This window comes from Monodelphis domestica, chromosome 1, assembly GCF_027887165.1.
Source record: "Monodelphis domestica isolate mMonDom1 chromosome 1, mMonDom1.pri, whole genome shotgun sequence".
In the NCBI taxonomy this organism is placed as follows: Eukaryota; Metazoa; Chordata; class Mammalia; order Didelphimorphia; family Didelphidae; genus Monodelphis; species Monodelphis domestica.
Genome location: NC_077227.1, coordinates 334,002,602 through 334,028,877, shown reverse-complemented (window position 1 = coordinate 334,028,877; position 26,276 = coordinate 334,002,602). Strand labels below are relative to the sequence as shown.

At 38.1% G+C, this 26,276-nt stretch overlaps 1 protein-coding gene across 5 annotated transcripts in view; it reads right to left on the bottom strand.

Annotated features, from left to right (window-relative positions):
- Positions 1 to 23,953, bottom strand: part of DICER1 (dicer 1, ribonuclease III) — a 126,602-nt gene extending 102,649 nt beyond the window's left edge. For 4 of the 5 annotated variants that reach the window (XM_016425522.2, XM_016425521.2, XM_056811320.1 and 1 more), the window contains exon 1: positions 23,626 to 23,763. The gene's annotated coding sequence lies outside the window, so the exon portion shown is untranslated. Of the gene's footprint in view, positions 1 to 23,625; positions 23,764 to 23,837 lie in introns of those variants that run through there. The other variant, XM_056811317.1, reaches the window with a different exon arrangement.
- Between the last annotated feature and the right edge of the window lie 2,323 nt (positions 23,954 to 26,276).

Genomic DNA, 26,276 nt, shown 5'->3' with positions numbered 1-26,276 from the left:
GACGACTTCCGGGTAATCATGGCTGCAATCTAGACGCGGCACGTTTCCTCTCCCCAGCACCGAACGAAATAGACTACATCAAAGGAGCATAAAATCACCTTTGGAGGAACAGAAGGACTCCCCAGTACCCCACAGAGGCAAAGGTACGTGGGGCTTGAACATTTCCACACTAAAATAAGAAGGAAAAGCTTGCACAGAAAAGTGAACTGAGCCGCCCTTCCCCCACCCCACCTCCCCCACTAAACCAGAGTGAGCTACCTGAGCGCTCACCGGGACAGCGAGTGAGTGGGGAGCGTCTCTGTCTGGGGGGGCACTCCAGGGTCCTTGGGATCTGGGGACTGCCAGGAAAAAACGTCTCAGGGCGCTTTCACTGGAGAATCCAGCGGACCTGGACTTGGGGCGGGCTGCGCTGAACAAGGCGCACGGATTATCTGGGCGGAGCTGAATACCTGGGCTCGGAGGCTGGGAAGAACTAGTCTGAAGCAACCTAAATTCACAGAAAAACCACTCTTATAACCCAGACCCCAGACCAAAAAGGAAAGGGAAATAAAACCACCAAAGGGATGGCTCACATGGCCCAAAATCAAGCCTCCAGGAAGAAAGGGAAAAAAGTGACTATTGAAAACTTTTATGGTGGAAGTACCCAAGGGAAAGAGGAGAATGAAGAGGAAATCCAAAAAAATTCAGAACACGCCTCCCAAAATGGAAACTATCAACAAGCTCTGGAAGATCTCAAACTGGAACTTATCCAAAAGATGGAAACCTTCTGGAAAGAAAAATGGGAGAAAGAGATCAGCTGTCTGACAGATAAGACTGCTCAATTGGAAAAAGAACTCGAAGCAGCCAATACAAGGGCAGACAAGGCTGAAAAGCAAATCCAGTCCCTAATGACCAGAATTAAGGACCTCGAAGAAAGTGAGATGATAAAACAGCAAGAATCAATAAAGCAAACCCAAACAATTAATGAATTGGAAGAAAACAGAAAATATCTCACTGAGAAGGTCACGGACCTGGAGAACAGAGGAAGACGAGAAAATCTCCGTATCATCGGTCTCCCAGAAAAACCAGAGGTAAACAACAAATTGGATTTTATTCTAGAGGAGATTATAAAAGAAAATTGCCCCCACGTTCTGGAGCAAGGGGGCAAAATAGAAATAGAAAGGATTCATAGAACACCTTCTATACTAAATCCCCAAAAGACAACGCCTAGGAATGTAATTGCCAAATTCAAGAGTTTCCAAGTAAAGGAGAAAATCCTACAAGAAGCCAAGAAGAAGAGCTTCAGATATAAGGGGGCTCCCATAAGGATCACACATAACTTAGCGGCTAACACACTAAGAGACCGCAAAGCATGGAACACGATATTTAGAAAGGCAAGAGAGCTGGGTCTCCAACCAAGAATCAACTACCCAGCAAAACTGACTATATACTTCCAGGGGAAAGTATGGGCATTCAACAAAATAGAAGATTTCCAAGCATTTGCTAAGAAAAGACCAGAGCTCTGTGGAAAGTTCGATATCCAAGCACAGAAAGCAAGAGAAACATGAAAAGGTAAATATGAAAGAAAGGGAAAAGGAGATAAATCTTATCTTTCTCTTTAAGTCAAACTCTCTTCTATAAGGACTACATTTACATCTAATTATATATATTAATATGTGGGGAAAATGTTTTGTGTAACTCTCATAAATTGTATCATCATAAGAGTAGTTAGAAGAAACATGCATAGGGAAAGATTGGGGAATCAAGAAGATTTGGGGAAAGTTGGGGCAAAAAAAGGAAAAGGGAGGGGGGAACCGTGATAATACTAAGATTAACTTCAAGAAATAGGGGGGGAATCAATAGAATAAACTTTCCCATATAAAGATACACATGGGAAGGGGAGGGGAAGAACTCTCATATGAGAAGGAGAGGAAGAGAGCGTGAAGTGGAAGTACTTAAACCTTACTCTCAGTGAAATCAAATCTGAGAGGGAAGAACATCTAGATCCAGTGGGATCCTGATTTCTATCTTATCCATTAGGGCAAGAAAGAAAGGAAAATTAAGGAGGGGGAGGGGGGAGGGAGCACAAAAAGGGAGGGAAGGAGAGGGGGGAGGGGAAGGGAGCATAAAAAGGGACGGGCTAGAAAGGGAAGCATCTCAAGGGAGGGGACTAGGGGGACCGACCTAAAGTAAATCACTGGTTCAAAAGGAGAAAGCTAAAGAAGAAAGGTCAGAACTAGGGGAAGACATCAAAATGCCAGCGAATCCACAAATAACAATCATAACTTTGAACGTGAATGGGATGAACTCACCCATAAAACGCAGACAAATAGCAGACTGGATTAGAACACAAAACCCTACCATATGTTGTCTTCAAGAAACACATATGAGACGGGTTGACACTCACAAGGTTAGAATTAAAGGTTGGAGTAAGACCTTTTGGGCCTCAACCGATAGAAAGAAGGCAGGAGTTGCAATCATGATATCTGACAAAGCCAAAGTACAAATAGACCTGATCAAAAGGGACAGGGAAGGTAAATATATTCTGCTAAAAGGAAGTATAGACAATGAGGAAATATCACTAATCAACATGTATGCACCAAATGGTATAGCATCCAAATTTTTAATAGAGAAACTAGGAGAATTGAAGGAGGAATTAGACAGTAAAACCATATTAGTGGGAGACTTGAACCAACCACTATCAAATTTAGATAAATCAAATCAAAAAATAAATAAGAAAGAGGTAAAAGAGGTGAATGAAATCTTAGAAAAATTAGAATTAATAGACATATGGAGAAAAATAAATAGGGACAAAAAAGAATACACCTTCTTTTCAGCACCACATGGCACATTCACAAAAATAGATCATACACTAGGTCATAGAAACATGGCACTTAAATGCAGAAAAGCAGAAATATTAACTGCAGCCTTTTCAGATCACAAGGCAATTAAAATATTGATCGGCAAGGGTACATGGAGACCCAAATCAAAAATTAATTGGAAATTAAATAACATGATACTCCAAAATCATTTAGTTAGAGAAGAAATCATAGAAACAATTAACAATTTCGTTGAAGAAAATGACAACGGCGAAACATCCTTTCAAACCTTATGGGATGCAGCCAAGGCAGTACTTAGAGGAAAATTCATATCCCTGAGTGCATATATTAACAAATTAGGGAGGACAGAGACCAAGGAATTGGAAATGCAAATCAAAAAACTTGAGAATGAACAAATTAAAAACCCCCAGAAGAAAACCATACTAGAGATCCTAAAAATTAAGGGAGAAATTAATAAAATAGAAAGTGACAGAACTATTGAGCTAATAAACAAGACTAGAAGCTGGTACTTTGAAAAAACAGACAAAATAGACAAAGTACTGGTTAATTTAATTAAAAAAAGGAAAGAAGAAAGGCAAATTAATAGCATCAAGGATGAAAAGGGGGATCTCACCTCAAATGAAGAGGAAATTAAGGCAATCATTAAAAACTACTTTGCCCAACTACATGGCAATAAATTTACCAATCTAGGTGATATGGATGAATATTTACAAAAATATAAATTGCCTAGACTAACAGAAGAAGAAATAGTTTTCTTAAATAATCCCATATCAGAAATTGAAATCCATCAAGCCATCAAAGAACTGCCTAAGAAAAAATCCCCAGGGCCTGATGGATTCACCAGTGAATTCTATCAAACATTCAGAGAACAGTTAACCCCAATATTACACAAACTATTCGACATAATAAGCAAAGAGGGAGTCCTACCAAACTCCTTTTATGACACAAGCATGGTACTAATTCCAAAGCCAGGCAGGCCAAAAACAGAGAAAGAAAACTATAGGCCAATCTCCCTAATGAATATAGATGCAAAAATCTTAAATAGGATACTAGCAAAAAGACTCCAGCAAGTGATTAGAAGGGTCATCCACCATGATCAAGTAGGATTCATACCAGGGATGCAGGGCTGGTTCAACATTAGGAAAACTATCCACATAATTGACCACATCAACAAGCAAACCAACAAGAATCACATGATTATCTCAATAGATGCAGAAAAAGCCTTTGATAAAATACAACACCCATTCCTACTAAAAACACTAGAAAGCATAGGAATAGAAGGGTCATTCCTAAAAATAATAAACAGTATATATCTAAAACCATCAGCTAATATCATCTGCAATGGGGATAAACTAAATCCATTCCCATTAAGATCAGGAGTGAAACAAGGATGCCCATTATCACCTCTATTATTTGACATTGTATTAGAAACACTAGCAGTAGCAATTAGAGAAGAAAAAGAAATTGAAGGCATCAAAATGGGCAAGGAGGAGACCAAATTATCACTCTTTGCAGATGACATGATGGTCTACTTAAAGAATCCTAGAGATTCAACCAAAAAGCTAATTGAAATAATCAACAACTTTAGCAAAGTTGCAGGATACAAAATAAACCCACATAAGTCATCAGCATTTCTATATAATTCCAACACAGCTCAGCAGCAAGAACTAGAAAGAGAAATCCCATTCAAAATTACCCAAGACAAAATAAAATACTTAGGAATCTATCTCCCGAGACAAACACAGGATCTATATGAACACAACTACAAAACACTTTCCACACAACTAAAACTAGACTTGAACAATTGGAAGAACATTAACTGCTCATGGGTAGGACGAGCCAATATAATAAAAATGACCATCCTACCCAAACTCATCTATCTATTTAGTGCCATACCCATGGAACTCCCAAAAATTTTTTTTACTGATTTAGAAAAAAACATAACAAAGTTCATTTGGAAAAACAAAAGATCAAGGATACCCAGGGAATTAATGAAAAAAAATACAAAGGAAGGGGGTCTTGCAGTCCCAGATCTCAGACTATATTATAAAGCAGCGGTCATCAAAACAATTTGGTACTGGCTAAGAGACAGAAAGGAGGATCAGTGGAATAGACTGGGGGCAAGCAACCTCAGCAAGACAGTATATGACAAACCCAAAGATCCCAGCTTTTGGGACAAAAACCCACTATTTCATAAAAACTGTTGGGAAAATTGGAGGACAGTGTGGGAAAGATTAGGCTTAGATCAACACCTCACACCCTACACCAAGATAAATTCAAAATGGATGAATGACTTGAACATAAAGAAAGAAACTATAAGAAAATTAGGCGAACACAGAATAGTATACATGTCAGACCTTTGGGAAGGGAAATACTTCAAAACCAAGCAAGAATTAGAAAGAATTACAAAATGCAAAATAAATAATCTGAATTACATCAAATTAAAAAGTTTTTGTACAAACAAAACCAATGTAACCAAAATCAGAAGGGTAGCAACAAATTGGGAAACAATCTTCATAAAAACCTCTGACAAGGGTTTAATTACTAAAATTTATAAAGAACTAAATCAATTGTACAAAAAATCAAGCCATTCTCCAATTGACAAATGGGCAAGGGACATGAACAGGCAATTCTCAGCCAAAGAAATCAAAACTATTAACAAGCACATGAAAAAGTGCTCTACATCTCTTATAATCAGAGAGATGCAAATCAAAACAACTCTGAGGTATCATCTCACACCTAGCAGATTGGCTAACATGACAGCTATGCAAAGTAATGAATGCTGGAGGGGATGTGGCAAAGTGGGGACATTAATTCATTGCTGGTGGAGTTGTGAATTGATCCAACCATTCTGGAGGGCAATTTGGAACTATGCCCAAAGGGCGATAAAAGACTGTCTGCCCTTTGATCCAGCCATAGCACTGCTGGGCTTGTACCCCAAAGAGATAATGGACAAAAAGACTTGTACAAAAATATTCATAGCTGCGCTCTTTGTGGTGGCCAAAAAGTGGAAAATGAGGGGATGCCCCTCAATTGGGGAATGGCTAAACAAATTGTGGTATATGTTGGTGATGGAATATTATTGTGCTAAAAGGAATAATAAAGTGGAGGAATTCCATGGAGACTGGAACAACCTCCAGGAAGTGATGCAGAGCAAAAGGAGCAGAACCAGGAAAACATTATACACAGAGACTGATACATTGTGGTACAATCGAAGGTGATGGACTTCTCCATAAGTATCAATGCAATTTCCCTGAACAATCTGCAGGGATCTAAAAAAAAAAATACTACCCACAAGCAGAGGATAAACTGTGGGAGTAAAAACACCGCTGAAAAGCAACTGCTCGACCACAGGGTTGGAGGAGATAAGACTGAGGAGAGACTCTAAATGAACACTATAATGCAAACTCCAACAACAGGGAAAAGGGTTCGAGTCAAGAACACATGTGATAACCAGTGGAATCATGCGTCGGCTATGGGAGAGGGAAAGGCGGGGGGGGGGGGGGGGGGAGGAAAAGAAAACGATCTTTGTTTCCAGTGAATAATGTATGAAAACGACCAAATAAAATAATATTAAAACTTAAAAAAAAAAAAAATAACATCATATGCTTAAAATTCTAAAAAAAAAAAAAGAAGTAGATAGACTATGGTATTTCAGAAGATAAATGATACAGGCTTAAAACCAAGAATAACTTATCTAGCAAAGTTGAGTATTTTCCTGAAAGAAGTTAGGATGGGGTGAGGAGAAGAAGGAATGGATTTTTAATGAAAAAAAGTTCTAAGCATTCTTAATGTTTAGACCAGAGCTTAGTGGAACCCCTGAATACAAACATGGTAATAAGGAAAAACCAAAAAAAGATAAATATTAATAAAAATTTCCCTCTGGTTCTAAAAGATTGTGGTAACTTTTATTCTTGAAATATGGCATTCAAGCTCTTTTTTTTGTAATTATAACTTTCACGGAGTCCAATTGTTTTTTTTCCTAGAATTATTTCTTTATGTTTACATGATTAATTTTCTTTCCCTCCTTGCTTCCCTCACTGCTCCCAGAGCTGTCAAGCAATTACTCTGGGTTGTACAAATGTTATCACTTGATACCTATTTCCATATTATTCCTTTTTGCTATAGAGCAATTTTTAAAGCCCAACCCCCAAATCATACACTCATATATACATGTGATAAATGATGTCATAAGTTTTGCTTCTGCATTTCTATTCCCATGGTTCTCTCAATGTGAACAGCATTCTTTTACAACTCTGGGAGACCCTTCTACAATGGATTAAATCTATGGCCTGTTCAAGGTGATTTTGTGCTGGAAGCCACTGGGTACTGAGTTTGTATTGAGTCCAAGCTCCAGTCAAGAGCTACAAGGTTTGGGTCAGAACTCTGAACACTGAGAAGCTAGCTGTTGGCTCAGGAGGAATAGTGTACTAAATCCACTAAATACTTTAGGCTGTCCCAACTCAGAGACCAGGCAACCCCTTTGGGAAATCCCTTGTTGTTGGTTGGACTTGGGTCAGTGATCAGCTATTGGTGTTGTCCCCACACTGCTACCAGAGATCTGAGTTTGAGTCTAACTCCATCATTTCAGGCCATTTCACAATTACTATCCTAGTCACCACTAAATTTATAAGCTTAGTCTAGAAATATGAATCATTATACTTTTTCCTTTAATTTCTCATTCAATACTAAACCTAGTGGTACTCTCATATTATTGCTAAAGTAGTTGTGAGAAAAGTTTAACAATACTGCTTCCCCCTACTCTACAATCTTGGCTAGGTCCATCAACTGACTTTTGGACAATTTGAACAGGATATTCCATAAGTATGTTAAACTCAATATGTCTAAAACAAATTCATTATCTTTCCCCACAAACCCTCTTTCAAAATTTCCTAAAAAGCATCACTATCCTCTCAGCCACCCAAACTTTCAACCTCGCTGCCCACTGAGTTCTCCCTCTTATTTGCCTCAAACATGTAAATAATTGCCATATGTTATCATTTCTACCTTCACAACATCTATTTGCCTCCTCATCACACGACTCACACTGCTACTATCCCTATTGTGAATTTTAGATTTACTCCACACTGCTTAGTCTTTAGAATTTTAGCAACCAGGAATGTATACACGCCCACTTAAGAATTAAGTATTGGGGAGGAAGGCCTATGACCAACATGTGCCAGCAAGTGACAAATCAGAAACAACTGACTGACTCCCTGAGCTGTCCTAAGCCAAGCTTAAGCTACCATTGGTACATGTGAGACACAGGAAGTGATGTAAAGAACTGTCTATATAATTCGCGTCATGTCCTCTGGCTCTTGCTCAATGAGGTTGGGCGCTCTTTCAGCCTTGGGAGCTTTGGGTGGCATTTTGGTATGCTTGAGGAGTTTGGTTCTGTAGCGTGGTTTAGGTGAGGTGTCTTCCCTGAGCAACCTTGGTGAGTGGTTAGGCTGATTCCTCCTTTCCTTGACCTCCTAAAAAAGCACTATCCTCTGAGGAAGCCCCTCATCTTGGAGGAGACCTCGTGGCTGGAAGCCGAGCTAGAATTAATCTTCTGAGAAGGCCCCTTGGCTGAGGCCTCTGAACTTCCCTTGGCTTAGTCTAGGCCAGAGAAATCTTATACCCTTTCCTCTTTCTCTTCTTCTTAATTTCTTCCTTCTATTGTAATTAAGCCACCATAAAAATCCCAAACTGACTTGAGTATTTTATTGGGATTAAATTTAAAAATCCCTGGCGACCACTAAAATAATATATTCCGTCAACAACCCTAATTTTACCCCTAACACTATTTCAGGCCCTTATTACATCTTAATAACTTGTCTCTCTAGCTCAAATCTCCCTCCATTGGAATCTACCCTCCAATTAGCTGCCAAAGTAATGGGACCAAGTAACTTACCCACTCAGTAGCTGCAATGGCTCCCTATTACCTCCAGGACTATAAAGTCTTCTGTTTGACATGTAAAGCTCTTCATAACCTGGTCCCTTCTTATCCTTTACTTGTCCCCATAAAATCCAGCAACACTGGCCTATTTTCTAAACCTCAAGCACTACAATCCATTTCATATCTCTGCTAAATGCCTGACTCTGCCCCTTAGCTTCCATGACTTCCTTAAGACTCAGATCAACTCTCATCTACTACAGGTTGCATTTTCCTAACTTCCTTAACTGCTAGTACCTTCCCATCTGAAATTACTTACCTTCCATATACTTGCCTATATCTAATATGTACCTCCTTATTTATTTTTATGTCTCCCCATTAGAATGAAAGTTCCCAGAGGACAAGGCCTATTTTGAACTTTATATCCCCGAGCTTCATGTGGGACACAGTAAGTACTTAATAAATGCAGCTTGGTGGTGCAGTGGAGAGAGCATTGGGCTAAGAACCAGGAAGGCTCATCTTCATGAGTTCCAATCCTACCTCAGATATTTACTAGCTGTGTTATATTGGGCATTTCACTTAACCCTGTTTGGCTTATCTGTAAAATGAGATGGAGGAGGAAATGATAAACCACTCCACTATCATTACCAAAAACTCCAAATGGGGTCACAAAGAATCAGACACAACTGAACAACAACTAAAACAACCACAAAAGGAAAAAAAAGCCTCAAAACAAATTTTGGAGGGACAGAGTTAACAGAAGATAGAGTTAAGCAGGGTTTCAGACAAAATAAATATAGAGAGGAAGCAGGAAGGACCCATCTCCCTGGGGTAAGAGGTGAGAGCAATGGAATCAGCAATATGAAGAACAGCCCAGGGTAAGCACATGAGGAGGAGTTTGAGGACTGATCCAGTGCAAATACCCTCAGAGGAACATTCAGCACAAGAAACAACATTGGCACTCACAACCCCAGGGGGAGCTGACAACTGAGAAGCAGGATACAGCTAAATCCACTGCTTGTGGCACCCAAAGGAACCCATGGACAGCATTCTCTCCTCCCCAGAAGGTAACCGAGTCTCAACACAAAAGCAAGACCATGGGAAAAGATCCCCAAAATAAATAAAAGACAAAGAAAAGGTCTGACCCTGGAAAGCTATTTCAGCAAATAGGGAGACCAAAATGCAAGGTAAAAAAAAAAAGACACCAATGCCAAAATGGAAGTGTGTGAACTCTCAAAGACAAATGAGAAAGGATGTCAGGCCCAAAATGAAATCCTTGAAGAAAAACAGGATAAAAAAAAAATAAGAGACTCAGAAGAAAATTTAGAAAAGAAAAAATAGAAAAAGTAATAAGCTTAGGGAAAAAATTCACTAAAGAAAATAGATTCCTAAAAAAGGAAATACAAGATCTCACACAGGAAAATAGCTCTCTAAAAAACAAAGTACAAAACCTTAAAAAAGAAAATGGCTCCCTAAAAATTAAAACTGGACAAATGGAAGTTAAATAATAGGATACAATAAAACAAATTCAAAAGTACAAAAAAAATTGAAAATTTGAAATAGCTTATGGGAAAACAACTGACCTGGAAAAAAAATCTAATGATCAAATTTAACACTCAAGAGAAGCATAAAAAAGTAAAAAACAAAAAATTCAAGGGTCTCAATGGGATTAAACTCATCAAATTCCTACATGGATATTTAAGAAGTCTCTGATATAGGAGATACTTAAGGTTCTTTAGATAATTTCAGGAAACAATAGTTTAACTGATTGCATTATTATATAAGTTGATAACTAAGATAAGATAGCTGTGATACTTGAAGTACCTAAATTATTTAGGATATACTTAAAGTATGTAAGATACTTAAGAATTTTATCACTATTAGAGTAGTGAAATGGAGCATAAACAGAGAGCAGAGAGTAAGTTGAATATGATGGGATGACAACCAAAAAAAAAGCAAAACAAAATCAAGGATAAAAGGAATATACTGAGATAAACAGAGAAGGAGAGAAAATTGGGGCAAAATTATCTCATGTGATGAGGATAGTAAGAATTACTACAGTAAAGGGGAAGATGGCAGAGTCAGAGGGGAAAGGCAATCCTTGAACCTTACTCTCACCAAAACTAGTACAAAGCAGGAATTTATGTCTCTATGAAGTTAGCTATAGAAACCTAACTTACTTTATAGAGAAGTTAGGAGGGGAGGGGAAAAAGCAGGGAGGGGGGAAGGAATAGATAAAAAGGAGGGTGAATTCAAGGAGGCAATAGTCAAAAACAAAAATATTTGTGAACAGGGAAAGGCTGAAAAGGGAGGAAGAAAAAAATAGGGAAAATAAGATGGAGGGAAACACAGTAATCATGACTGTCGATGTGAACAGGATGGATTCACCCATAAAACAGAAGAGGACGGCAGAGTAGATTAGAAGCTAGAATCCTACAATATGCTGTGTACAATAAACACACTTAAAAGCAGGGAGACATAATAAAGTATAAAAGGCTGGAACAGAGTATATATACTTCAGTCAAAGTTAAAAAAGCAAGAGTAGCAATTAGAATCTCAGACTAATTGCAATGAAATATAACTGCATCAAAAGAAATGACAAACAAGATAATCACAAAAAAACCTGGAAAGACTTATATGAAGTAATACAAAGTGAAAGGAACAGATCCAGGAGGAAGGTGTACCTAGTAACAACAATAAAGTACAAAGACAACTATTATCAACAATGCAAGGATCCAAGACAACTCCAAGGGACCTGTGATTAAAAAGACTATCTACTGTTATAGAAGGAACTTGGGAGGTCTGAATAAAGACTGAAGCATGCTATTTTTCACTTTATTTCCTCCATAAAATTTTCTCTAGTGTAAGCAACATACATCTTCTTTCACAACATGATGAATATGAAAATGTGTATTGTATAAATGACTCATGTGCAGTCTATATCATTTTACCTTGGGAAGGGGGAGAGGTGGGAGGGAGGGAAAGAAGATAGAAAGGAAAATGTCAGAAAACGATTACTGAAAATTGTACTAACATGAAATCTGGAAAAAAATAAAACTTACTGCTTAGTCTCACACTCCCTTTTCAGCAGATAAACTTTCCTCCTATATCACTGAGGAAATGGAGGTCATCATCCTTTCTGAGTTCTCCAGACATTCTATTCTGCACTTCAAAATACCTATACATCATCACCTCTCTCTTCCTTTGTTCTAGTCTTTTAAGGAAAGGTAATTCTTCTTTCCAAAGCCTCTACATATACTTCAAAATTACCTAGTGGCTCCTTCCTCACCAGCTAAATACATGCTCAAGTCTCTACTGCATTAAGAAAATGTTTTATTTGACTCTGATATCCCCTGAAATGATGATTCTATAGCTCTGCTTCCTTTTACCACTAAGTTGCTAAAAGAATCAATCATCAATCATAATTCTTAACTTGGGACCCAGCAATTTTGAAAAAATTTCTATTTTAACTACATTCCAAAATAAGTGGATTCCTTTGTAATCCTATGTATTTTTTATGCATTTAGAAACATTTTTCTGAAAAGAGATCCACAGGCTTTTACAGACTGCCCACAGAGTCCATGACACAATTAAAGTTAACCCCTGATCCATACCAATTGCCTATATTTCCTTACCATTCATTTCTCAATCCCTTGCAATCTAGTTGGCAATCCTACTCTACTGAACATAATATTTCCAATGATCTCTTAACTGCTAAATACAACATCCTTTCCAGTCTTTATCCCCCCAAACTTCTCTATAACTTCTCACACGAAGGATCACATAAATCCCCTGGACACTCTCTGCTCCTTTCAAACATTCAACAACCATTTAATTTGCTTACTATATGCTAGGCATCATACTAAAAATTGTACTATGAAGATACAAATACAAAAGTGAGACCATTCTTGTTCTCAAGGAGTTTATAGTCTACTAAGGTGTCATAATATGGTCACAGATAAGTTGATATAAGATATATAATATAAACAAAATACACAGTGATTGAGGGGGTGAACAAAAGACCAAAAACTGAAAGAATTAAGAATGTACTCCATAAGAGTTCTTTGCTGACTTCCTTTTCTCAGTATCCTTTGCCCATTTATCCACCTCGTCCCATTTAAGAGTATCTGATCCCAGAGCCTCAGTACTGAATCTTATCAATTCATACTCTCCCTTCTCACCTGGTGATCTATTTTGCTCACATATAATCCTAATCTCTCTTGATATAAAAATCCTATATCACTAAGCAGGTTTACTTCAAATTCAAAATGTCCAAAACACAACTCATCACCTCTCCACTAAACTAGGTCCTTCTTCTAAATTTTCCTGCTTGTTAAAAGAACTCCCAAACACTCCATTACCCAGTTTGTAACTTCTGAGAATCCTTGATTTCTTTCACTCTCTCATCTCCCACACCCAATTTGCTAAATTTTCTCAATCTTAATTCCACAGTATTTCTCTCAAGTTCTCAATCACTATTTCTCAGACCCTTAACAGCCTTCTAATTAGTCTTTATATTTTGTCTCCTCTTCTCCCCATTGATGCGCTAAATAGTATTTTAATAATCTCTTCCTATCTCTGACCATTTCATTCCCTTACCCAAATAGGTTTCAATAGCTCCTTTCTGCCTACAAGATAAACTACAAACTCCAGTCTGCTAGAAAGGTCTTTGACAATATAATACAAATCTACCTTTCTAGCTTTATTTCACTTTATACTTAAGTATTCCACCCCAGATAGAACTACTAACCCTTCTCCAAACTTGACATTCTACCTCCTTTTTCCATGTGTTATATTCACCAGCCATCCCCATGGCTGAAATGCATTTCCTCCAAAACATAAGACCTTTCTTCAAGTCTCAGCTAAAATGCTGCTACCTCCTCTGTGAAGACTTCTCTGATCTCAGCTTTTGTCATTGCTCCAAATTACTCTGTACTCAGGTAAAGTAGTTTGCCAAGAATTAAGCACTTAAAACATTTACTGGACAAATCAAAATGGTTAGGGGACATCACTCAGATCATATAAAAGAAACCTGCCTATTTCTCTTGTTTTTTATAAACCCTTTGTTTATCCTGGTCATCTCTTCAAGCTATTCTATTTCTTCTACTTATAAAAAGTCTCTTGCCTACTTCCATCCACTTACAACTTGTCTCGTCTTTTTCCCTTTTAAATCCAACCTATAAACAACTAGCAGACTAATCTTTCTAAATCCTAGTTTCATTATACTCTCTCTATGTACATTGTCTCAGATACAGGCCTACTTAAATTTCACTAGCATGCCTTTGGCTCAAATTGACATACCTTCCCAACTGTAATAATCTTCATCTTTTCCCCCATAAAAGCCTAATCATTCTTCAAAATCCACCAAAATTCCTCACTCCTCCTTTATCCTATCCAAGGCTATGCCAATACATGCTTAACAGCTGTTTGGAAGAAGGGAGGGAGGAGGTATCCATGACAAACTTTTAAGTTACTATGCATTATTAACTTTTTCTCCATTACTTTCCTCAATCTAGACAATGAACAAAAACAATAAATCAAGCCCTGCTTTGGGGTGTTTGCCCATTTCTGAGGTATAAATGCAACAATCAGTGAGGACTAGTAAAGCCAGGCTTCAACACACCTCCCATCCCACACACATACACACACATATATACACACCCTTCCATAACCACTCTAGCTCCTTTGATCCCTCTCCTCCTTTGAACTACCAAAGCACTTATTAGTAAGCTTACCATTCACTCAACACAATCATATACTTTCTTATATTGTTCATTAACTTTTCATGTGTTTGTTTTACATCTTCAACCAGACTTGGGAATACTGGGAAAGGGACAGAGGTAATGGTATTTTGTATCTCTTTGATTTGTATACAGATTGTTGTTAAATATGTGAAAGAACATAATATTAAAAAATTTTTACAAACTATAGTAATGGAATATATCTAAAATATATCTACATGGTGTGTAGAACTAGGGCCAATGGATCAAAGTTAGAGGGAAGCTGATTTTCACTTAACAGGAAGTAAGTTCTATATTACCAGTCTTTTAGGAAAACTCTTGTCAAATATACTATAGAGGGGATTCATTCCAGATATGGTATTTGATCTCTAAAATCCCTTCTATATTTATGTCTCAATATTTAGATGTCTCTATATTTAGAAGGCAGGGTAGTAGAGATTAAAGTAAAAATAATTTCTGTGGTCACCAGGCTTTTAGGATTTATAATTCTTAAAGGACATATGGAGTTTCCCTGTAATGGAAATCAAGTTCTTATTACACAATATTCCTGCCTACAGAGAAAAAAAATCTCAAAAATATACATGGGTATATTCTCTTTCTCTTTTTCCTATCAGATCAACATTGTTTAAAATAAAGGAATAATCATAGTCAACACATACAGCATTTTAAGATCTAAATATCAATTCCATAAAGTAGGTATTACCACTACCACTTTACAGATGAGGAAAGCTGAGGCTTAAAAGTTAAATGAATTACCAACAATCACATGACTAGAAAACATCTCAGCTTTAAGTTTAATTTGAGGTATGGAGGATAGTCTAGGGAACTAGTGAAAGAACTATAGAGTATTAAGGTAAAAAGTAAAAAGTTCATAAGAATAAGGATTACTATCTCAAGACAAAGCTGACAGGCTCTGATCTATCCATCTACCTTGCCTCTACTTTTGCTACCAACCTAAGGAAATGAAAGAAAAAAACCACTACAATAAACTGAGAAGCAAAAATTGGCAGTTACAGTATTTTGTAAGCTTTTATGATAAAAATATATAAAAAGCTTTTATATAAAATGTATAAGTATATATGTTAATTTCCTCTATAGCACTAATCTGAATCCAACAGACAGGAAAAAGGACCTGGTTCCTGAAATGGCAGTTAAAACCATTTAAGAACTTTCTACTTCAGCAGCTGCCTTCCTGGCAAAGGGTTGGTCTTTTTCTTTTGTTTGTTTTCAATAGGACACTCTAGGGGCTATGCAGATTTCATACATTCAATGAATACTAATCAAGCACCTACTGCAGGATATGTACCTCCATGGGAAGTGGGAGAACTACAGGGACAGACAAAGGCAATCTAGTGGATTTTGTATTGAAAACCAAATCAATTACTATGTCCTAGGCACTGGACACAAAAGAAAAAGTAAGACTTCCTCTCCCCAAAAAGCTTACATTCTCCTGGTAGTAAACCTGTTCACAGTCAAGTAAATATAAGATAAATACATAGTGATTGGGGAGGGGGAGCACCTTAAAGAGGAGGGAAGAGTTAAGAGGGGTTCTTGAAAGTGGTTCTCCCACTTGAAGGCAGCCAGGAGATCGATCCAAGAGACAGAGATGAGGAAGGACAGCATTCTAGTAATGAGGATAGTCCATGCAAAAGTCAAGAAGAAGAGATGGTATATTATAGGGAACAGAAAGTAAATCATTTTGAATGGACCAGAATGTGTACCAGAGAATAATGTATAATAAGGCTGGAAAAATGGGATGGAATCAGATTGTGAAAGGCTTCAAATACAAAACAGGGATCTCTTATTCCCAAGATCACAGAAGGGAGCCCCTAAAGTTGCTTTTGCTAAAGTTGAGCAAGATATGTTCTTTAAAACTCAATTTGGCAGCCTGATAAAGTACAACTCAGAGGGAGGATAGGGCTGGATGCATAAAAACCATTGCAACAGTCTGATCAAGAGTCATTAGAATTTGAACTAACGGTGGTTGTGATGTTAGAATAGGGAATTAGACAGATATAAAATAGTGAAATCTATAACATTTGGCACAACTGATTCAATACAGGGTGGGGGAGGGAAGAGAAAAGAAAAAAATGCAGGATGACTACTAGTTGTGAACATGGGTGATTGGAAGAATGCTGGTGCTCTTCAAGTCAAGTCATGGAGCATATATTAAACATCTATGATGTATTAAGCACTGTCCTAAGTGCCAGTCCTTGCAAGGCTCACAATCTAATAGAGAAGACAACACCTAAACAATTATATATGTACAGTAAGATACACACTAGAATACACTGGAGATAATCACAGAAGGAAAGTAATAGCAATAAAGAGCCCAGGAAAGGCTTCTTGCCAAAGATAGGATTTTAGTTGAGGCTTAAAGGAGAGATAGGGATAAGGAGGAACAGAATTCTCTAAATAAAGGAGTCATCAAAAGGCCCAAGGTCAGGAGAATGTCTTGTCAGAAGAATAGTCAAGAGGTCAGTATCCTTAGATTACTGAGTACCTGGACAGGGGAAAGGTAGGAAGGGAGCTGGCTATGAAGGGCTTTAAAAGCTAAAGAAAGGATTTTATTTTTGATCCTGGATGTAAAAGGAAGTTACTAGAGGTTTTTTAATTGGAGTTTGGGGGAAGAAAATGATAAAATTAGCCCTGCACTTTAGGAAGCTCATTTTGACAGCTGAGTTGAGAATGGACTGTAGTGGAGAAAGCATTGTGGAAGGGAGCCCAACCAGAAGACCACTGCAAAAGTCCAGGAGTAAGATGATAAAAGTCTGTAAGGGGGAGGGGAAGGGAGAAGGCACTGTCAAAGGACAGAAGGGAGCATATAAGAAAGATGTTAACCAAAAGATAGGATTATATTTAGGCAGAAAGATAATTTTAGAAGTGTCAAGTTTTGAGTTGCCTATGGTACAATCAAAAAGAGATGTTTGGATGGCGGTTGGAGACACAGGCCTGGACCTTAGAAGAGAGATGTGTGCTCTAGATATGTAAATTTGGGAATTATGGACATAGAGATGGTATCTGGATCCATGACAGTGGCAACACAGTATGCAGAGATAAGAAAACTTAGGGGAAAACCCTGAGGTATCTACAGGAAATAAAACATGGATGATGCTCCTGCAAAGGAGACCCAGAAGGATCATTACAATGGGCAGGAAGGGAACCACAACCCAGAAGGGACAAGAAAGTCTAGGGAAGAGAGTACCCAGGTGAAGGAAAGGTGATCAACAGTATCAAATGCTGAAGAGAAGTGATGAAGTTTGAGGACTTGGAAAAAACCACTGGAGTTAGCAATAAAAAGGTCATTGCTGACCTTTAAGAGACCAGTTTATGTTGAATGGTAAGGAGGGAAACTAGATAACAAGTGGTTCAGAAGTGAGTAGAACATGTAATAATCATTCCTGGTTATAAAGAATGTTAATATAAGGGGTTCTAAGTAAATATATGCCATTGGATATGAGATATAAACCAGCTTTCCCTGCAAAGAACCAATAGTAAGCATTAGCCCTGAAGAAATCAAGGGCCAAAGCAACGACAGAGTCCAAATGGAGGCTAAGGGTCTAGTTAACTCTCAGTATTAAAAATAAATAGCCTATGCTGACTTAACACTAGTTTCAGCATTATCTGCCTGCCCTGGAAAAAAGTCATCAGTGCTAAGAGATTAGTCTGAAAAGTCTATTCTGACATGGACCAGAAAAAGACTATCCCAAAAAAGTGAATATGAATAAGATTTTCAATAAGATGATTCACAGGGGGCAGTTGGGTGGCTCAGTGGATTGAGAGCCAGGCCTAGAGATGGGAGGTCCTAGGTCCAAATCTGGCCTCAGACACTTCCCAGCTGTGTGACCCTGGGCAAGTCACATAACCCCCCATTGCCTAGCCCTTACCGATCTTCTGCCTTGCACAGTATTAATTCGAAAATGGAAGGTAAGGGTTTAAAAAAAAAAAGATGATTCACAGTAAGACACATTGAAAATAAGTCCTCTCAAAAGAAACATTTCATCCTTCAAAAGAAACATCAGTGTTACTTTTTGGGATTAATTTGTTTCAAAGGATAATTTATTCTAACCAAAGTAGTACTATTTCAAATCCAAATAAAATTACATTATTGTTTCAGTTTCCTTGGTTTTATAAATTAATTTTAACTGTATTAATCATTCTTACACCAAAAGTTTAAAGGTACAAAATTCCATTTACTACTTATTACACATATTATGTAACAACAACAACAAAAAAAACTTTATCTTTAACCACCTTTAAAATGAACATTTTTTAAATGGAAAAGTTTTATCTGATTGTTTTGATAGAGAAAATTACTATCTACCTGTTAATTCCAAGTCTATCTATTAAAAACTGAAGAAGAAAAATCCATGCAATTAATCTTTTGTTGCTGTTCAGTCCAACTGTTCATGACTCCATTTGGGGTTTTCTTTGCAAAGATACTGGAGTGGTTTGCCATTTCTTTCTCTAGCTCATTTTACAGATGAAGAAACTAAGGCAAATAGGGGCAAGTGATTTGCCCAAGGTTACACAGGGCCAGCATTCTATCTACTGTGCCACTCTGCAGTAGTTAAAGTGACTTTTCCATATTACTCCTGGTTTTATTTTTTAAAAAAAATAAGCATCAGTTTCCAAAAAACCCTAAGAAACCTGGTTTTAAATCCAAAATAGCATTTCGGTAACAAACTTTATATTTTGGAAATTATTTATTCCTAAAGCTTAAGTTTAATTAGTTAATTGACATTCACTCTGTTTGAAATCCCAGCACCTTTTAATTGCATTAAAGGCTAGAATACTGAGGAGTAAAATGATGCACTGATTATAACTCTGTGCTTGGAAATCAGGAAAACTCATCTCCCTGAGTTCAAATCTAGCCTCAGATACTTACTAATTGTGTGACCCTGGGCAAATTGCTTAACACTCTTTGCCTCAGTTTCCTCATCTGTAAAATGAGTTGGAAAAGGAATCAGCAGACTCCACCAGTATCTTTGCCAAGAAAACCCCAAAAAGAGTCATGAAGAGTCAGACAGGATTGAACAATTAGAGCATTAATCTTATAGAGAAAAATAGATTTCATCTTAGATTCTAGGAACGTTTTCTGGATAAACTATCTCGAAACATACTACCTAAACAGAATCTTGACTAAAATACACCTCAATTAAACTATCTAAATCTTCATCTAATCTCCCTTATACCCCCAGTCCCAGTCCAAGGTTTCTAGAAAAAAGAAATCAAAAGGAAACAAGTATATGTAAAGAATTTTGTTTCAACATACATACAATACCATCAAAGATATCCTAGAGCCAGTATATATGATATTGGTAAACCTTCCTAATCCTCCAGTACAGGTATTAGCATCCCCTCTTTACAGTTCAGAAAGCTGGGTTCAAAGAAAGGAAGTGATCTGCCCATGGTGCTGTGGCTAGGAAAGACTTGAGAATTAAGTCTGGGTCCCTCTGGTTCCGGTTCTTTCCCACATGTGACTGCTTCTTGAAACATGCTGACTAAAGAACAAAAAAACAAATTACAAGGAAATATGGAAGTGGGATATACACACGGACAAAACGGAAAGATTCAAGAAACAATATAAGCAAAGAACGAGACATACAATAAGAAACAACAGCTATCCATAATGATCTTGACTTGAGTCAAATATTTAATATACTTTTTAAGGATGCAGTGAAGTATTACCATAAAACAAAAACACTGCTGCTTAAATTGATCAACTATCAGCTAAACAGAAAAAGTAGATTTCCAAAGCATTTCAGATAGTTAAAGTTTTCTTTTAATAAGTTTATTAGTATTAGCAGTTGAAATCAAATTAATCCATTGCCACATTTAGCCCAGTGATAAACAATGCTGCAATATAGAACCACTGACCCTTGCCAATATTAGTTTATAAGAAACCCATTAAACATTATAACCAAACTCTATTGTGAAGTTATGAAACTCCACTGTCATGTATTTTGTAGGAAAGTCCAAGAAAAATTCGATTATAAATCATATATTCCAATTGAAAAAGCCCTTGGACATCACATAGGGTATCACATAGTCTAAGCCCTTCACTTAACAGATGAAGAAGCAGAGCTCTAGGAGCTGAAATGACTTGGTCAAGGTCAGTCAGCACAGACAAGAATCAAGGTAAGACTTACTTCAATTAAGTGATCCAAAGGTTTCAAAGCACTAGGGATCAAACAGTATTTGGGGTCATAACTTGCCTGTCTGAACTGTAAGACAAGATTCACTCCTAAAAAACACTTTCTTTACTACAAATAAATGGAAATAGTCATAGATGGAAGATTACATGGGGGGGAGCTTAATTTTAAGCATAAAAAAGCAACAAGAAATTACTATCTATAATTATAGAAGTACAGTCATTCATCTTGGGAGTGCCTTGAGAGCAAGCAATGTGATTCACTTTTTCAATCTTTGTATATGCAATGGCTAGCACAGTGCCTATCACATGGGAGACATTTAAATGCTTACTGAATTGAACCAAACACTACAACATAAAAACTATCAATCTCTTAAACTTGCTATAGAACTACTCCGAAGGATTCAAAAATAAAAATGTCTTCTACAACCAAAACCAATGAGGCTCAACTGTTACCAAAAATAATGCAACTAAAGAATGTATGCACTATACTAATAATCACCTTTATCAACATAGTACTCCAGTCAATCAAGTTAATTTTCAACGATGTATATTATACTCTTAGAATTTCAGAATTAGAGCAATTTTTAAAAGTATCTTTCTTACTTTGATGGATCTGTGACATTCATCAGTCTTCCCTCCACCAAAGCAGATCAAAACCCTCCATTCCTTTTCATCCTATGATTCTTATCCATGTCTTTCCATAGATACTCCAGCAGAGGATCTACCCCAACTCACTGGAGAACTTTTTTTTTTTAATATCTTGGAGGGTACCAAAGAACCACTACTTCTTGAATTTGCAGATGCTATTAGTATGAAGAAAAAAAACCCTAATCTGTACAAGACATTTGTAAAAAAAAGGAATGAAAAAGATTCTTCTCTCTTAACTGTTTCATTTTTTCCCAAACTCTGAATGATTAAAGAATGATTTGGTTTTAAGGGCAAGGTAAACTCTGCTATAATTAATAAAATAATCTAATATTTTGTAAGACTATAATTTTTATGATTTCATCTTTTAAACTAAAATGTTTTATTATTATTGATCTTCACAATACAATCATGTGATAAAGATCATTAACTGTATACCATAAAAAAGTTTACTAGCATAAAAAACTCATACTGCAAAACAGATGATTTCAGTTTTGATATCAAGCTCCACAAATATTAATAATCCCTTCACCATAAATGAGTTCATTCTTCAGATTATTAAAATTCTTTTAATAAGTAGTCAGAGCTTAGTTCCTTTTAAAAATTAGTTAACAAGTAATGTTTACTACAGCACTGTCAACATATATTCTTTTTCTCTTTTGAACTTACTTAGTTCCAGTCTATTTAGGAACTTTTATTTCCTCTGTAATCTATTCAAAAATAAAGACTAATACTGTAAAGGAGCAATTTTAAATGCTAAGAAAATCCAATTAAAATTTAAAAGCCAAGGTGACTAAAATTAGAGAATAAGGCATTGTACAAAGTATGTCCTAAATGTTTAATGTATTGGTTCTAAAGGTAATAAATATCTGGTTAATCAACTAAGTATAAATTTTTTCAGTGTCATTCATTGATGTTCAATGGAAAGTGTAAAACCTAGGTTTGAGTCTAGCTCTGCCTAGTACTTGCTAAATGACTGGTTAAGTCACTTAATTTTCCTCCCAGAACCTCAGTTTCATCATCTGTAAAATGGAAATACCTCTTCATAGAGTTGTTCCAAGGAAGTAATTTGTAAAACTAAAGGGCTAGGTAGATATGAGTTCTATTACCAACATAAGGAATTATACATATAACATGTCTACATATTTCCTCAAGGCATGGCTTTTCCATAAAGGTTAATTATCTATTAGCACACTGATTCAACTAATTAAATGAATGTTCTCAAATACAATATACTGGAACTTATTCAGTGAAGTATTTATTGAGAACCTAGTACGTACACAGCACGGTATTTTTTAAATTTCCAGAACATTAAAGTTGCACTAATTGGCCCGGCAACATGAATAAACCGATCAATAGTGGAAACCAGCTTTTCTGAAAAAAATACAAACCAAAATTTAAGTCTCTTCATTACTTAAAAGCATCCATTTCCCACTAGCCTTCACTCACACACACACACATCCCAACTCCCAAAAAAGGCCCTCTGGGATTCAAAGCATTTCAGATCCAGGGCAGAACAAGCAATGCATAAAAACCGATAGGAGGAGGGGCAAAAAGATGGCCTCTTCCCACCTGCCACTCAGGACTCTCCTCTGGTCATCTGCCAACAAATACAAGAAAGCTTTTCACTCTAAATGATATCATAGCCTTAAGCTTTCCTTCCAGTCCTGCCATTTCTCAAGATTACTCCAGCCCAAGTTGAGGAAAAAGGCATAAAATTGAGACGAATAATAGGGGGATAATAATGGCGGGGAGGGGGGGGGGGGACTGGAACTCACAGCAGCAGGCGACAGGGTACAGGGTTCGGGGCAATGTTTAGCTCCTTCCACCCTAAATTTTTTTTCCTATTATTTATAGCTGCCTTTATGGTTTTAAATGCTTTAACAGTATCTATCAGGGAGGAGAAGAAGGGGAAGATTTCAAAGAAAGCTGGAAGCGTGGTTTGAGTGTTTGTTTGTTTTTTGGTTTTCCCCCCTCCCCCCACATAAAATGCACAGACATTTTGCAAGAAGGCCGTAGGCTCCATCCCCGGTGGGTTTTTGTTTCCCTTCACTTCCAGGGGGTGGGGTGGGGATGGGATGAAGCGGGAAGGACAAGCCCAGAGAAAAGGGTAGCCCAAGAAACGAAAACCAGCTCAAGCCGGCCCGCGAGGTCGTGGCCAGCCCGTGGGAGGCCTGGAGCGGGCCCCTGGCGCCGTAGGCAGAGAGCCCGCGGGCAGCGGCCTCTCGCGGCCTGGCGCGGCCCGACCCGACCTGGCCTGGTCTGGTCCAGCCGGCGGCGGGCAGCCGAGGGAGCGGGAGGATAGGCTGCTTCTACGCTGGCAGGCAGGCCCAGCAGCGCGGCGCTCTCGCCCCGCCATCGCGGCTCATCCGGAGCCGGCCTTACCTGCAGGATGGGGCGCAGAAGAGCTCCGGGAAGCATCGGACCCCGATTTCCTGACTCCCCCCCTCCCGTGGGCCGCTACAGCCCGAGCCTCATTGTGCCGCTGCCCGCCGACGCCGCCACCGCCACTGCTGCCGCCGCCATTTGCTCTCACTCGCTCCCTCACTAGTCGCCGCCGCCGCCTCTTCCCCCGGCTGTCAGGTTACTCCATTCACCTGGGCCTGGATCAGCCTCCGGCCGCCGCCACCGCCGCCGCCGCCGCCGCCCCTCCCCGCCGCACTTGCGGAGACAGCGCAGCGGTTGCACCCGACTTCCTGCAGCTCCCAGCGCTCGACCTGCGACAGCGGCGCAAGAAGGCTCTGAGAATACCACTGACTCGCGGCTACTACCACCACCACCACCACTCCCCACACCTCCCACTTCTCTCCTTGCTCCCCTCCCTTACTCTACAGCCACTCACAGCCCCCCTGACTTCCCTCCACACTCACGCAGTCACCCCCTCCTTGTCCTTCAGAGAGCGAGTCTGCGATTGGCCCAGACCGGGGAAATGAAAAGTTAACCCGAAGAGTGGCTAGACCGAAGGGCGCGAGGTTGGAGCAGAAGGGGAGTTGTTTGCGGCCCTGAATGAGACCATGGACTAGCCTACGATGGGAGCCCGTTAATCTAGGCTCTTGCTGGAGAGTATAGGATTGCCCCCGGGCTGGCACCCTCTTGAGAGCAAGAGAAACTGGGTTTCTTTTCCCACACCTATCTCTCACATGCTTAAATGAAGAAAGGACCTTAAAGATAAATCATCTGGCATTTAGTTAAGTGTCTATTGTGTGCCAGGCAATGGAAAAGCCCCTTATCTCAAGGAATTCCCTGGGACCAGTGAACTTGTTTTGTTATTTTGGTAACTTTTTTGAATGTAATTAGCTTCCTTTGTAGAGTAGGTGGTGAAACAGATAGAGCACTGGGCCTGGAGTCAGAACTCAACCTTGAATTTAAACTAGTTGTGTGATGTTGGGCAAGTCACTTGCCCCTGTTTGCCTAGGGTTCTTCTCATAAAATGAGCTGGAGAAAGAAATGGCAGTATGTTTGCCAAGAAAATCTCAAATGGTGTCACAGAGTCAAACACAACTGAAGAAAAAAAGTTTTCTTTGTAATCTGAATTTTTATTTTAAAATTATAAGTAGAAATTTTAAGTAGTCCATGTTTTATTTTATTAATTTAAAAACTTTGTTCTGAGTCCATAGGTTTTACCAGATAGCAAAAGAAGTCCATGACACAGAAAAGGTTAAGAATCCCTGGTCTACAGGGGTTATATAAACTATTTTAAAACATCAGTCAGTTGGTTTTGAGTAGTTCAATGAAACAGGCTAGACAAGAGAAAATCAGAAACAATAGAACTCATCAACCCAGTGTCCAATTTAAATAAAATAATAATTTAGGAAAGGACTCTCAATTTTAGGAAAAACTGCTTGGGAAAACTGGAAAACAATCCTGCAGTAATTATACTTAGGCCCAAATCTTACGCTATATTCCATATTAGCAGACCTATTCCCACTATCCCATTAGTTCAAGTTCTATGTTAAGATAAAAAGAAGCATTCCTAAGTCACTGGCCAGTGAACAAAAGGAGGTTTATTCAACTATGACATAGCAAGGATATGAGGGAGGATCTCCATAGGGAAACAAGATATCACGACTCTTCTGGTCTTCAGATCTCCACCATATCAGGTCCTACTGACTCTTCCCTTACCCTTAGGTGTAATATTTTATGTCCCTAGGTGACCAGGAAGCCGTGTCAATGCAAAAGCCACAGGAAGCTGGTTCTAGGGAGGCATGGCTTGAACCTTGCTCCCTTCTTGGGCTAATCAAGTATTGGTTTTGTCTACCCATGGGGAGGTAAGGGACAGAGAAGGCCTTGGTAGAGATTGGTTCTATCACAATAAATTTAAATGGATAAATGACTTTAATATTAAAGATCACACCATAAAAAAATAGAAGAGAAGCAAATCATATATCTTTTACAGTTATGAGCAGGAGATAACATTCCTTACCAAACAAGGCATATTGTCAATTACACATGATAAAACTGATAATTTTGGTTACATGAAACTAAAAAGCTGCTGCACAAACAATATATCTTGGATAAGAAGAGAAATTGTCCAGTGAGAAAAATATTTGTATTTTATTTTTCATCTAAGATTTTAGTATCTAAGATAAACATTACTAACACATAGAGACAGATGTGCATATATGTGACCAAAAGCCATTTCCTAATGGATTAATATTCAAAGAATATGTTCAAGCAGTTCTCAAAAAAGATGTACAAACTATTAACAACTAGATAAAAGAATGCTTCAAATCATAATTAGAGAAATGCAAATCAAAATGAAGTTTTACAACACATCCAACAAACTGCCAACAATGACAAAGGATAGGAACAATCATTGAGTTGTATGAGACTGAACGACAGCAAAAAGGAAGAGAAGCATACTGGTATATTGTTGGCAGAGCATGTGAATAGTATATTATGACCATAAAATGCCTATACCCTCTGAATAAGAGATTCCATTGCTGACTCTGGGAAGTCATTAATAAGAAAGTCCCTATAAACAAAATATTTATGGCAGCATTCTTTGTGGTTGCAAAGATTTGGTTATGTTAAAA